Raw genomic sequence first — 15343 nt, 5'->3', positions numbered from 1 at the left:
GATCAAACTCTCGCGACAATGGAAGATACGATCCTAGCCATTGGATACCGGGACCGGATATCAAAAATCCTGGGACTCTCCCGGCTTAGAGACCTGAACATGACTTGGTTTCTATCATTTCGACCAATGTGGCAAAGGTGTGTTTTACCTGTACTAAGGTGTCTGCTATGCGGAGAAGAATGCGTGTTAGACACCTGTCTGACGCTACAATCGGATGCGCCAGTGGATGCAGATACACTGTTGGTTCCTACCAAGGTTCACGCTTTGTGCTGCCCTCAAAGGCTGCCAATCCTGATGAGGGCATTCCTGGAATCTTCACCACTACGATTGAAGAGTAGTGAAGTTCAAGATGAAAGCAACATCGAACAGGTACGACCTTCTGTCAGCAATGCGAATCAGAATGTCAATGGAGACAATCATGCGCACGAATGCATGGTTACCCCTATTTCCGACTTAGTGGAACTTTCCCATGAAGCTGTTGACAGTTTTTTCGAAAGCCTGAATGATATGATGTTCTCTCCAGAACAGAAATAGAGACTTTTGAGTAAACTCGCACACGGCGTTCCCTGAATTCGGCCTTCAACTTTAAAAATAAAGTTACATGAACAATTTCACTCCAGCTCACGGACAGCAATATTTTTCAGCAAGCCCCTTAAAATATTTTTCTACATATTTTTTTCCCGGGACACTGATCTTCTGCTTAAAGTAAGAAACTATTCCTAGAGAACTAAAATTTCTATTTTTAGATACTTTATAGACTTTAGCTGCTCGCTGGTATGTTCACAAATATTTTATTATGTGATGAAATGGTCTCGAACTTCCTTTCTGTATAGCCATATTAAGAGCCATTTCATGTGTATTTCTCATATACCAATAAGCAATAATGCATAAAAATGCGTGTTTACTTTTGCATTTAATTCATAGCTTAAGTGCATACAATATATATGACTGCAATTTTTCAGTATATTTGAAAATTTCGAAATGCATTTATGTATTTTGGGGTGGTAAGGTATACACTATACTCTATAGTATGTTGTACTATGTTATACTATGCATAGATTAGTAGATATGACCATAGTTAGCGTGGAGTGGGTGTCGTGTATTTCTATAGGTTCTGAATCAGTCCCCCTATTCCTGACCCTATTCTGGTTAAACTAACTATCAAGTTAACTAACAGTCAGCCCATGAGGCAAGAAAACCCCCATGATGCAGATACCGTTATCTGACGCAGTCACACTACGGCACAGGAACGTGTTATCTGATTAGGTCATAACGCTTGAGATCTAATTAGACAAGCGACATTCCTCCAGCCCCTGATAAGGCATACGACGTTCTCATAACAAATCAAACCTATGACAACCTGGATAATCCGTGCGGCCATTGTTTTGATTTCACAGAGAACTTTAGTAAAGAATGTGCTAACGAGCAAGTCGTATGACATCTTTATTGACGTATCTATGTCCATCCTTACGTCAATCTCGGCACCTTTAAGGTATAAATATTGCCGACCTTGCCCTATGCAAACACACGCGTGGTGACAAGACGGAGCAGCCATACTTGCCGAAGCCGAGAGCAGAAGCAGACCCCGCTGGCAGCAGCCCTGCCTTCCTGACGCGCTGAGAGACGCGCTGCTATCTCAAGCCGAGAGACCCAGCACCGGCGTTTCTGGGCAGCCCTCGCAGGCAGCCTGGAATATCGAGAGCAGAGAAAGAGATACTATTCCTCATCCATCCTAAATTCCAGGTACAGAACTGAATAACCCCTCACAGAGAATTCTTTAGTTATTCACTTGGCAAAAACAAACTTAACTTAAACTGTAACTTTCTATTCCCGCCCACGCATTAGACTTAGGTCAGGTACACGGGGTAGGCATATTTAGAAACACCAGTTGAGTACGTTTAGTCAAATGTGTATGTGTATGTAAATATATTTTAATCATTTTAAACATCATATGGCTCAGAAACCATATCAATGTTTTTACAGTATTATTTTATACTATTGCTTTTAATGTATGCACTTTACTTAACTATAAGTATTGCAATAATATCGATCCATTTCTCATGTATGAGAAAAGAGACTGATCAATAAATAACACCTTTTTATTGAACACGCCCGTCTCTTCCTTTTCTCTACATTCTGATGAGACTAAGAATGCACGTACTGACTGAGTAAAATAATTGCCTTGTGCTCACACGACTCTCGAGATTGACTCTTGATTAGGGGAGAGCAAAGTTGTCATGTTCTATGGTTGTCAGAAACTAAATCCCTTCTTGTCTAATCAGGGGAGTTAATTCCTTCCTTGAACATTCGAGAAAGTTTCTAGCGAACTCTGAGCTTAGCTGGCAAACCCAAAAATTAAGTCTAGTATCGACAGTAGTAGACCTAGTTAACGTCTGGTCTAGGCCTTTACTGCTGTAGGTACTATTCCAATGCGCAGAGCCTATTGGGAAAATAGGAGCTACACTGCAACCTGGGATGCATAATAAGATCATTACTACATTATTTCATTCAATTTGGCAGTTGTTCTGTGGTTTGGCACCAGAAGCACACAGAGAGAAGACCAAAAGGCATCAGGACCTCAGCAGCTCGGGAAATGAGAATGCTTGATCTAATTAAGAACTCAGTTGCTAAAACGACTAGAACTTATATACAAGCTTGGCAGAAATTTCTGGAGAGTGGGCATGGAGGATGGAGAATGAACAAATCTGAACTTTCACTTTGACATATCGATGCTGTTATTTATATAATGACTCAAAAAGATAAAGGTCTATCAGCTTTGACCATTTCTGGCATATTTTCAGGTATTTCATTGTATGGAAAATGTTTTTGTGGACAGGCCCAATTGATGGGGCAGGGTGCAAAGGATTTTTGAAGGTTGAGATGGGGAGGATGGTGCATGAAACGACAGAAAAAGGCCTATTTAAGTGAAACTGTTGGGCAGTGTTCTAGATAGGTTGCCAGACCTTTATTTTTCGGAGTAGGTAGATGCTTTAATGGTTTTAGGCAGATCGTGGTTCTGGAGTTTTTGTATTTCAGAGCTGTGGAGTACAAAGGGCGACTTCGGTTTATTGAGAGATCAGGGTGTGGCATCATCAGATGAAGTGTGGATTTGGTGGGTGAGGAGTAAGACACATCAGTTGAAAGGGTGTCAGGAACTTCTGTAGTGAACAGCACAAGATATTACCTGTTGCCCAGTCTTGAGATGGTTTCAATTTCTGCGAGTAGAAGGTGAATTTTCTGAACAGGTTTTCCTTCAGAGTGATGCTTCATGGTTAACACCATTTTAAGTTTTTAGAGTTGTAAAGCTAGCATTTGAGGGTTTGGGTTAAAACTCATTAATTCCAGATTGGGGCAGCAACTGAAAATGTTTAGGGTTTTCAGAAGAGAAGTTGACAGCACTGGATAGGTGGAGATCTTCTTTTTCCAGACGGGATCTGCGGATGAACAAATTCTACGACTGTGTTGATTCTGAGACGGGGTTGTAGAGGTGCACAGATGCCCAGGGCTATTGAGCGACAGAGGAGGAAAGATAACAGAGAAATTATGTTTTTTTCTCTCGAAGCATTGAGATTTCGGTCTTTAATTTCTTTCTAAACTGCAGAAGATCTTCCCCCTGTCTGAGACTGGTTGGAAGTGCATTCCACAGACGGGTGACTGCAGAGCTTAATGCTCTTCCTCCCAGTTTTACTCTCTTAAACCTGGGCGCCTTTACAAGTCTGGCTGAGGATGATCGCAGGCTTCTGATGGGGGCATACCATTGAAATTTGCTCTGCAGTGGTTTAGGCCCCAGACCATGTAAGGCCTTAAAAACAATACAGAGAGATTTAAAATGAATCCTCTGTAATACTGGGAGCCAGTGGAGTTCCTTAAGAGCCAGGGAGGCTGATGATCGTCGAGGTTTCATAAGTGCTAATATGCTGCGATTGTCTGACTTCTCTGAAGCATCTCGATCAGGTATTTTGGGGCCTCCAGAAGAAGAGCATTGCAGTAATCCAGCCTTCTCAGAACAACACTTCTTACTATCTGTGCCCTAGTTGGTATTGGCAACATTGGGAGGATCTTCCTTAGTACTCTTATGAGAGAGAAACTGGTCCCCACTGTTTTATTTACATCAGTCTCTAAACTCAACCTCTCATCAATTGTTACTCCCAGGTTTCGTACCTCCTCAGATGGTGTCAGTTTCTTATCCACTGGGATTGGCCTGAAAATGGCTGGAAGCTGGCATGGAATTTGCTGGGCTGCACAGCATAAGATCTCTGTCTTATCACTGTACCATTGTAGAGAGTTATTTTTAAGGCAGCATGCAACGTCCTGCATGCATGTGTGAAAAGTTTCCAGTGATAGTGATTGGTCCCCTTCCAGAGATAGGAGAATCTGAGTATCATCTGCGTAATTCACCAGGCTGATACTATGGGACTTGATGACAGAGATCAGGGGGCTCATGTAGATATTAAATAGTATTGGACTACTTGCCGAGCCCTGAGGTACATCATGCTGAATGATAGTGAAGTCTGATTGAAATGGGGGTAGCGCTACTGCCTGTTGTCTATTTGACAGATACGAATGGAACCATTTTAAGGCCATATCCGATACCCTGACTTCGTTAATTCTTGCCAGAAGAATTTTATGGTTCACCGTATCGAATGCAGCGGACAGATCTAAGAGGATCAGTATGACTGACTGTCCCTTGTCCGTTCGCAATCGAAGTTCGTCCAACACTGTCACCAGGGCGGTCCCTGTTCCATGTCCCGGCCAGAAGCCAAATTGTACATCCTCTAAGTTGTTATTATTTTCCAGGAACAGTGACAGTGTTTTGCTGACCAATAAGATATTAACGGGATCTGGTAAGAGGGATATAGGTCTATTGTTTTTTGGGCACAGGGGGTCCAGAGTAGCTTTTTCAAGAGCGGTGTTACTATCACTTGTTTCAAACAGGTTGGTACTGCCCCATTGATCAGTGATTGTCCACATATCTGTCGGCATAGTGGAAAAAGCTTTGTACCTATTTCTTTCCAGATTCTGTGTGGTAAAGGATCCATTGGTGAGCCTGAGGAAACACTTAGAGCCAATCTATCACAAGGTGGTCAAGAGTTACCGATTCACCCCTGCCAGTTTGTTCCTCTTTCCGAGTTGTTGGTAGTGACTTTTGGCTCATATAGCTAACGTCCTCCCCTTTGTCTAAATCGGCCACTTTTAGGCCCTCTATAATTTTAGGGATCTTTTCCTGAAAGAAGATCCCTAGACTGTCACAGAGATCCTGTGTGGCGTTAATCCTATTTTCTGTGCAGTCAAGGTTGGTGAGATCCTTTACTATTTTGAATACACTTTTAGTACTGTTAGATGCTTTAACCGCTACCGCGCTAGCGGGTTTTCCCGCTGTGCGCTGAAATTTAAAAATCGCGCGGTTTGTGACAAAGCCAGCTCGTCATCGTTGTAGCGCAGGTAACGCCCATGACGAGCTGGCTTTGTCATCCGCATCGAAGGGGTTAAGGATAGCGTCTGCATAATAATCCGCTTTTGCTATGGATATTTCTTTCTTATAGTTACTTCTGGCTGTTTACAATGTGATTTTGTCCTCATCTATGTTTTTTTTTTCTCCACTGCCGCTCAGCCTGCTTGCAGCCCATTTCTAAGTTTTTTAACTTTTCATTGTACCATGGGGTAGTCCGTCTGCACGTTTTTTGGTGGTTTTTCATAGGAACGATCTGATCTAACGCGTTACATATTTGTTCACAAAGTAACCTATAATTTTTGTCCACCGGTAGACTAAAATCAAAAGGACATTCCGCAGGAAATATTGGCGATATCTCGCTTTTCTCAAAAGTCCTTTCCAATCTCTGCCTTGATGATTGTTTTCCTTAGCGGTGGCGGTGTCATTTTTTCTAGTATTGTGTACCACAAACTTGATCAAATAATGGTCAGACCAGGCTATGGGTAGAATATCCTCCATTCCAATATAATTTCCCCCAGAGAAAATTAGATCCAGTGTATGCCCTGCGTGTTGGTCCTGTTACCCATTGTTGCAAATTCAGGTTCTCACTGGATTGAAGGATACATTTGAAGGCTAAGTTTAGATTCCCATTAGGCCATGGATTAAAATCCCCTAGGATGAGTGCCTGTTGCTGGTAGCTGGCAGAACCTGGCGGTCTGTAGCATAGTATTCCAGTCAATAAATGCCCTTCATGATTTTCAATGAAAAACCCAAAAGTTCTATGCCTTCTGCATCATCAATTTTCATTGCGGCAAAGTTCCAGTCCTTTTTAAAAAATTACCCCTACCCCACCTCCTCTGCCACTCTTCTTAGTGGTTTTCATAAGGGATTGAGGTTTTCATAAGGGATTGCTTAGGCTTGTATTGATGGGCCAGGTCTGTATTTGGTGTTTTTTCACAGCTGGTAGGCGGGGCCGGTGATATTACATAGGCATGCTTCAATAGAACAATTGTTTATTATCGGGGAAGTGGGGCTCACAGGGTGGGTGAGCACATTCCAGTCAGTTTGGAGCTATGGTCAGGGAGTTAGGGGATGGAGTGGGCAAAGGTGACAGGGAAACCAGTGGTGACATCAAGTATGCATGAGGAGTAGGGCAGATTTGGGAATGTGAAGGAGGAGAGGTAATGGGGAGGAAGAGGGCACATAAGAATTTAGAAGGGATAGGTTGGTTTATGAAATAATGTTGTGATAGTCGGGTAAAGCTAGCTTTGTTAGGCAACTTCAGCCTAGGTAATTTCCATGCGGCCAATAGCCCCTATTGTTGATGAAGTATCTTTTTTGGTAGCTCTGTCTAGCCTAATGTGGGAGGATTAGTTTACAAAGTGCATCACTTGAAAAACTATTGTGCCGGAATCCTGTTAATGGATGAAATGTTACAGAGTTTAGTATATGTACCAGAAAGTGATATCTTGGTGTTAAATTTAGTACAGGGATCAACTTACAGGATAATTCTTTCAAGATACGAGAAGGGAGTCAAGTTGGTCAATGCCTGCGCCCTGATTGGCTATTCAAAAACCTGCATCTGGGATCAATTAGCCCCTCTAGCTGTAATTGGAGCTGGCAGATGATGTACCTTTGCTGATGCAAAGGGCAGTTGCAAACCGAGACTGAGAGAGCCAAGAGTGCTTAAGTAAGAGCATTATGTGACCAACTCCCTACAATGACAGCTTCTCCAACCAAGACTGGTAACAGGTGTTTGGCCGTTTTCTAGTAATTTTAAGAATTAGCTAGTCATCCATGCCGAAATCACTTGGAGGTCTTGCTAATGGTGCTTTGAATGAAGCTACCCCGAAGATATAGGTGGTTGCCGTTGATAGTTACAGTTCACAGAATACCATGACCATGTTCAATTGCGATCACAGAAACATCATGACAAAATAAACTCCTGGAGTACTCTTGAGAAAATTAGGACAACGAAGGAAGGTGAAGCCCCTAAACAACCAGGAATGAGGAGAAATAATCCAAGACACTGACATGGCTTGTTTCAATTGTGGAAAAGTAAATTTTGCCATGTTCTGTGTCCCTACGTGTCATCCATCATATGTTATGTGTGCATGATTAAATATGCATATGTATTCCCCATGTTCGATTCAAGACGCAATTACAGTTGTGTCCACCTCTAGTATGCCAGTTTCCAGCCCTCGTGAATACTACGAATATCAGGCCTATGTAAAGTTACGTTGCCACGTTTCTCAGTGTGCACGTTATTCTATTATAAAGTCCCCGTTTCTAGGCCTCAAAAGGGCCTGGACACCAGATTCAGCTCCTGTCTCCTGAAACTTCGCCGAGGAGCGATACAGCCCCCACCTGTATCCTCGACCCTTCACTTACTTCCTGCCTCGCAGTGCCCGGCCCAGCCTGGCTCAGCCTCTGAGTTTGCCAAAAGTATGTTATGATTCCAGTTATCAGTTCAGTCCTCCTTCTCTGCATTCCTAAAACTACTGAATCGCATCAATAGTTTCCGTCATTGTCTAGCCTTCAGGGCTCCATGTTAGAGAAATACTGCATTTAATGGTCATTTAATATTCTTCATCACGCACTACATGTAGAATAATGCATGGTCCAGTCTTAGAATCAAGTCAGCCTTTCCCCTCCTAACTTCTAGTTTATATTAACATGTTCTCTAAACATCAGATACTAGATACTGCTTAGGTACATGTCGCCCTGACTCTCCAGACTTCAGTCTCTGCTCCTAGCACAGAGTTCATAGCCCCCAGCTTCTCCTAGTGATACGTCATTGCTAGTTTGCGCGCACCATCAGGTTAGAGGTCCCGGCTCCTTAGGTAGCCCCCTCCATGGTTTCCGCCCCATTCATGACACATTCTGTTACGTTTGCATCACATGTCTATGTATACGCCCTGTTACACCTCTTTTCGCCCTTATCTTTCGCGACTGCTACGCGTCACGCCTTCTGCTCCACCCACTGCTACGCCTACTGCAATGTAATGCTATGTGTTTGCGTTATGTATATATGCTCATGTATTGTTATTAAAAGTCAGCGCGCTCATCCCAGATCCAGCCCCAGCAGCTGCTGGGCCCTGCCATCCTATTCCTATGCAGGTTGTCCTGTTCCTGTCCTTATGCTGTATTAAACCTGCAAAACTCCTACTACCTCGAATCTTGACTCTTATTTATTGAGCTATCTGTTATGATATATGTCTAGTCAAAAAGAGAGGTATTATTTATTTATTTACCACATAATGGCGCCCGAACAGGGACCTGCCCTTTCCCCACGCGTCGGTGAAGCCACGCCGACCCCCTGACCCTCTGCAGTCGTGACGGAACTCTTCTGTGCACCGGCAGATATTTCTGCTTCAAGTATCCCTCAGGCCCACGGAGGAGACGGAGGAGGCGGTCCAGCATCCAAACGAGACGGTGGAGGAACGCGGCGAGTCCCGACCAGAGCCCAAGCCAAGAGTTCAAGGTCCGAGGTATCCGGAGGCCCACCCGTAACAGAAGTCCGAAGTTCGTCGTCCGTCGTCGTAGCAGTCCAGTCCAGTCCGAGGCTTTCCGTTCTTGCTGCCCGGTGAGTACCATTACTGGGGTAGTATCTAGACAGGGTCAATCTAAATTGACTCTGGTCCGTGGGTTGGTGGTACACAGACTCACAAACGAAGTGTTCACCTAGGTGGATACGGGTCTTGATGCGTCCCTTTATGGGACCGGTATGTTCCGTACTGTTTCAGCAGTGCATCCAGTAACTCTAGTCTGTTCCGTTCTCGAGAAATTCTTGTGTTTCTGTTCTCAGTATTCCAGGTAATATTCTGTCCGAACTGTTATGTTATGATGTTGTTCAATGTATTTCCAATGTCGTGGTATGCCTGAATTGTTCTCCAAATTGTTATTGTTTCTCGTGTATTGTATTGTGTTCCGATTCAAGTTTACAATGTCTCTCTTTTCGAGATTACGTCAGCTAAAAACTAGAAAGGGTTTGTTAGAAGAAGCAGTTCCTGTTCCGCCGAGGGACAGTCCAGGTCATTTTATGTATCAGAAGCATGGCATAAGCGCCATATTGTATCTAGATTTATGGGTAGAGTATACCAAACAGTTAGAAGAAAAGTATAGATGGCCCGTATCGGGTACATGGGATGCCGAGTGCATCATGCGAGTAGAAGAAGCATTATGGAAAAAGAAAGCCAGACAGTCACAGAAAGATGCCATCGAGTTATGGCGTAAAGAATCTCATAAAAGAACCGAAAAAGAAATCAGAAAGTCAGAATTAAGTAGAGAATCCTTAGAACGAGCACAAGAAAAAGAACTAATCGAGATAGGTGAACAAGTCAAAGTCGAACAGTCAGACAGACAGAGGCATGCCCTTATTAGGGGTATGTATCCTCTTCTTGCCGAGGGCTTGCCAAAAGCGACCCCAGAGGCATCCAGTAATTTCCCGCCACCATTAGTTCCGACCAAGCTACGTCACAAACAGACCGCAGCTGATATTTTTATTTCGTCCTATTTGGACGACACAGTCCCAGAATATGCAAATCCTGTTCGTGCTCCGCCAGTCCCTGTAAATCAGGCACTTCCCGCTTCTCCAGACACCGGAGTACCTGTTACGGTACCCCCGGTCCAGCCCGCCATACAAGTCCAGCCTGCATTTCCATTTCCCACTCTGCCAGGACGAAGAGCCTCAGTAGACGACTCCAGTTTAGGGGCCGCAGGGGGAGGTACTCCTCAAACCCCGCCGCCACACAAGCGTTTAACGACAGCCGAATTACATGCACAAGCGTCACAGCGTACGCCCAGACATCAGACTGTAGCAGAAATAAGAAAATCCCTTGCCGAATGCGGCTATGATCCAGTCCCAGGCGAGGATAATATGGTTTTATATTCATTCCGCGTAAGAAAGGTGGCCGAGTATCTAGTCACCTTACCGAATATGAAAGAAGATCTAGACAGAATATATCGTTTCATCCGTACAGGGGATGATCCAGAAAGCATTAGCGAGGCCATGTCTCAAAGGAAAGCCGAGATCCAGCTCATGATATTAAAGTTTCTGATCAATTGTCTAATAAGAGAACAAGATTATCCGTCTAAAGATCCGGCCGAAATGAAAATCCTGACAAGGTGGAGTGATAATATAGCCGAGGGTAAGCACAAGACCGTCGGTGCTGTGGAGAGTATGTACAAGAAAATCCGTAGAGAAATAATAAAGATACACGAACAACGTAAAGCAGCACAAGTAAGCGAGAAAGAAAGTAACTCTGATACTGAAGAGGTAGAGGACGAGAATCCCTCCAGAATAGCGTATGTAGGAAAATCTAGATTTCCAGATCGCCATTTACGCCTAGAACACAAGTCTACTTTCCATCATCCAGCACCAGAACAAGGTTCACTAGAACAAGTGTTTCAAGCTACCGATCACATTCTGAAATCACGAATCGGTTACAGTGAGTTAAGTACCATGCATGAACAAGAACTAGCCCGATCAGCAGTCCGATGGATTACTGATTCTACCACTTTTCCAGACGAAATAGTGGCACAAATGTTTCTGAAAATGCCCCCAGCCGAGCAACGACTGGTGGGTATGTATATGATCCAGCACCTCATTACATTGTATGAGGGTCAACATTCTGATCCAGGTCCGTTACATGATGTCCTGAACGAGTTACTCCAGTATAGATGGAAAGGTCTAGGTACCGACTTAATTAGTGTCATTCTAGAACAACGTCACAAATATAGAACGTTTCTGAACCCGCATTTTGTTCATGTCTCACCCCCAGAAAGTAAACCATTTTACATGGAAAGACAGAATCCGTTACGAGAAGTCCACCCAGTTAAAGGAACGGGTGGCGAAATGCAGCGAGTGTTTGTTTACACTCCGATTACAAAGATGGAACTCCTCGAGATGAAGAAATTAATTCCCTGTCATGACAAAGATCCAGCAGGGTTCCATAGAGAATTAAAAGACATGCTCCGTATGGGAGAATACACATATCCAGATATAATTAAAATGTTAAAGGTTCTGCTGCCCGCAGGGGTGTATGAAAAGCTCAAGGAAAAAGAATGGGAGGTGGGAGAGAAAAAGATCGATTGGGCAGTTCTAGAAGCTGAAGACAAGGCACGAGTACCAGGTACCGGTCTTGGAGATAAATGTAAAGAATTACCAGAATTATTAATACAAGTTTTACCCAGATTATTGACAACGAGAAAAGAAGACTGGGATGCAATCTCAGCCTGTAAACAGAAACAAGATGAAGATATTAGTGATTTTTATTCTAGGTTTGAAAAATGCTTTAGCATCAATAGTGGCCTCAAGACAAGTAGTGAGTCATACCCTCATCTTTTTGTTACTAAATTAGTCGAGAATTCAAGCCCACAAGTTAAAAATCGAGTTCTGAAAGTCGAAAGTACCTGGCAAGCTAATACCCCGTCCCAGATGTTGCAAATGCTTCAGTACCACCAGAATAGAATCAGGGAAGAGCAAGAACACGAAAGAAAACGTATGAAAGACACGAAAATGAAAGTACTAGTTGCACACTCTGTTCCTCAAGACAGTCAGAAGAGGGGTCCGAATCAAGCCAGTCATCCTGCAGCTCCCGTTAAAGGGAATTGCAATTATTGTAAACAGCCAGGTCATTTTATAAACGAGTGTGCAGTTCTGAAACACAACATAGCTACCGGTAAGACTAAAGAAAGACCACGTCCGCCTAGACAAGAACAAGTTTCACAGATTCCTCAGTCACAGAATGCACAACAGACAGTTACAGCTCCGCAGCCTATCGCTGCAACACAGCACGTTACATCGCAGATGTACCAGTATGCACAGTCTGAGTATCCAGAGTACCAACAGTATTCATGAAACAGCCTAGAGAGGGAGGTAGGCTTGCCTCTCATCGAGATACCTGTAGATCAAGAAGGTCCCTATGTTCACAGTCAAGTATTAGGGAAAGACAGAAAGTTTTTGATTGATACAGGGGCAAGTAGGACCACAATTAGTCACGCCGAAGTTCCAGGGGCTCCGCTCTCAGGCTCAAGAAATGTTTCCCTTGGATTTTCAGGAAAACCTATCGTAAATGAGATTTCAAAGCCAGTTACTCTAGAAGTAGGTCCATTGTCCCGCACTACTGATCTGTTACTTACTAAGTCATGTCCAGAAAATCTATTAGGCATTAAAACACTGAAAGAGCTAGGTGCAGTTATATGCTGTTCCCCAGAGGGAATACGATTGTTCCTACGTGACTTCAAGGGTCACTATGTATTACGTGATTTTGATTCAAGACTGACCAATGTTCCGCAGCATCTATGGGCGCAAGGTCCAACTGATGTAGGTTATATGCAAATCACACCCTATCGTGTGACTCTCAAGCCAGGTGTAGTGTTACCACGAATCAGACAGTACAGATTGCCACCTGAGGCTGTAGCAGCCTTATCCAAAATTATTGACGAGCTCATGGCTCAAGGAGTGGTTGTAGAAACTGACTCCAATATTTGTAATTCTCCGATCATTCCAGTCATGAAACGTACTGATCCAAATGCATCCCCAGTATATCGATTAGTGATTGACCTACGAGAGCTTAATAAATGTATTATTCCTCAGTACCCAGTTGTCCCAGACATCTCTTCCCTATTAACGGCCATTGATTCCGAAGCCACGTTCTTTACTGTCATAGACCTCAAGAACGCATTTTTCAGTGTTCCTATTCATCCAGACAGCCAGTTCCTTTTCGGATTTTGTTTAAATGGAAGGAGCTATATGTTTACACGAGCTCCTCAAGGTTTCACAGAAAGTCCTAGTATCTACAGCCAAGCACTCAAGAGACAACTAGACAACATTCACATGCCAACTGACACTGCCCTGCTCCAGTATGTCGATGATCTACTGATCACAGCCCGTTCTGAACGTGCTTGCGAGCAAGCATCCCTTACAGTCTTGTATTTCCTAGCCGAGATGGGGCACAAGGTGTCCCCTTCTAAGCTACAATTCTGTGTCCAGCAAGTGGTCTACTTGGGACACTTACTGTCCAAGAGGGGTAGGCAGTTGACACCAGACCGTATCCAGTTGATAGCGAGTCTTCCTCAGCCCAAGACCCAGAAGGAGGTACGTGCTTTTATCGGCCTTACTTCTTACTGCAGACAATGGATTCCTCAGTATGCATTTCTAGCCAAGCCACTGATACAGTTAACGACACAGGAGGCAGCCGTATCGACTGTCCTCCCTTGGACATCTGAACATACACTTAGTTTCAATGAGTTAAAGAAAGCCCTATGCCAAGCTCCAGTTCTAGCGACACCGAACTACAGTAAGCCTTTTACACTTTTCGTTACTGAACGTGATGGTACTGCATTATCTGTTCTCACACAAGATCAAGCAGGACAATACAAGCCCTGTGCTTATTTTTCGAGCACATTAGATCCTGTAGCCCAGGCTCTGCCTGCGTGCCTCAAGTCAGTTGCAGCCACAGCACTAGCTATCAGACAAAGTGATTCCATAGTCTTAGGACACTCCTTGACAGTACAAGTTCCACACTCCGTGGAAGTTCTTTTAAACCGAACACAAACTCAGCACTTGACAATTGCACGTTTAACAGGTTATGAATTGACACTGTTCCAGCCACACATAGAAATCAGACGCTGCAACATCCTGAATCCTGCTACATTGTTACCATCAGTTAATTCAAATCCAGCCACACATGATTGCGTGGAAGTAGTTAACATTACGACAAAGCCAAGACAAGATCTGACAGATACTCCGTTACCAGACCCCGACCTGACACTTTATGTGGATGGTTCATGCCTAAGAACTAGTACAGGAGAACTAGTCGCCGCGTATGCAGTGACTACTGACACTGAAGTTATTGAAACACACCGTATTGACACCCTGTCCGCTCAAGCAGCAGAGCTAGTTGCTCTGACACAAGCCTGCATACACGCCAAGAACTTGAAAGTTAATGTTTACACAGATTCACGTTACGCATTTGGAGTTGTACACGACTTCGGAGTGCTCTGGCAGGAGAGAGGTTTCATGACTTCTCATGGAACCAAGATTCAGCATGGTCTCCTTATTCAAGCTCTGTTAGATGCCATACACTTACCGACATCTATCGCTATCATGAAGTGCAAAGCACATACGAAAGTTACTGACACCATTTCCCAAGGTAACGATCTAGCAGATCGCACAGCCAAGCTTACAGCACAGACTCTAGACATTCCAGTTAATCAGACACATGCTCCAGATCCGATTACATGTATGACAGTTAAGGACCCTACACAAGATGTCATAGACATACAGTTACATGCTACTCCTGAGGAAATCAAGAAATGGTCCGAACAAGGAGGGGTCCAGACAGATCAAGGATGGTTAACGAAGGGTAGAGCCACATGGTTTCTCCCCGACTCTATGGTTCAAGTCATTATTAATACCGCACATAGTCCAGCACATTTAGGAGAAAAAGCTATGTTAGACAGTATCCAGAACATTTGGTTCAACAAGCATTTACGAGCTGCAGCCAAGCAGAAAGTCCGTACCTGTATGATATGTTGTCAGTTTAATCCAGGTAAAAGTGTCCCGGTGGAACAAGGTGGATTCCAGCCCCCTGACCACCCTTTTGAAGTCCTCCAGATGGATTATATTCAGATGGAGCGATGTCGAGGTTTCAAGTATGTCCTTGTAGTTGTATGCGCTTTGTCCAGGTGGACAGAAGCATATCCAGTCCCAGATTACACAGCTGCGACCACTGCCAAGCAGTTGGTTCGTGAGTTCTTCCCTCGTTATGGACTCCCTAGAGTCGTATATTCTGACAACGGCCAGCCATTCTCATCTGAACTCATGAAGCATGTTTCCCTGTTGTTAGGGTACCAGTGGAAGTTTCATTGTGTACGTCATCCTGAAGCAGCCGGTCTCGTAGAGAG

The sequence above is a fragment of the Lissotriton helveticus genome, chromosome 5_1 (assembly GCF_964261635.1).
Source record: "Lissotriton helveticus chromosome 5_1, aLisHel1.1, whole genome shotgun sequence".
Lineage (NCBI taxonomy): Eukaryota > Metazoa > Chordata > Amphibia > Caudata > Salamandridae > Lissotriton > Lissotriton helveticus.
Note: the sequence above shows the minus strand (reverse complement) of the source record.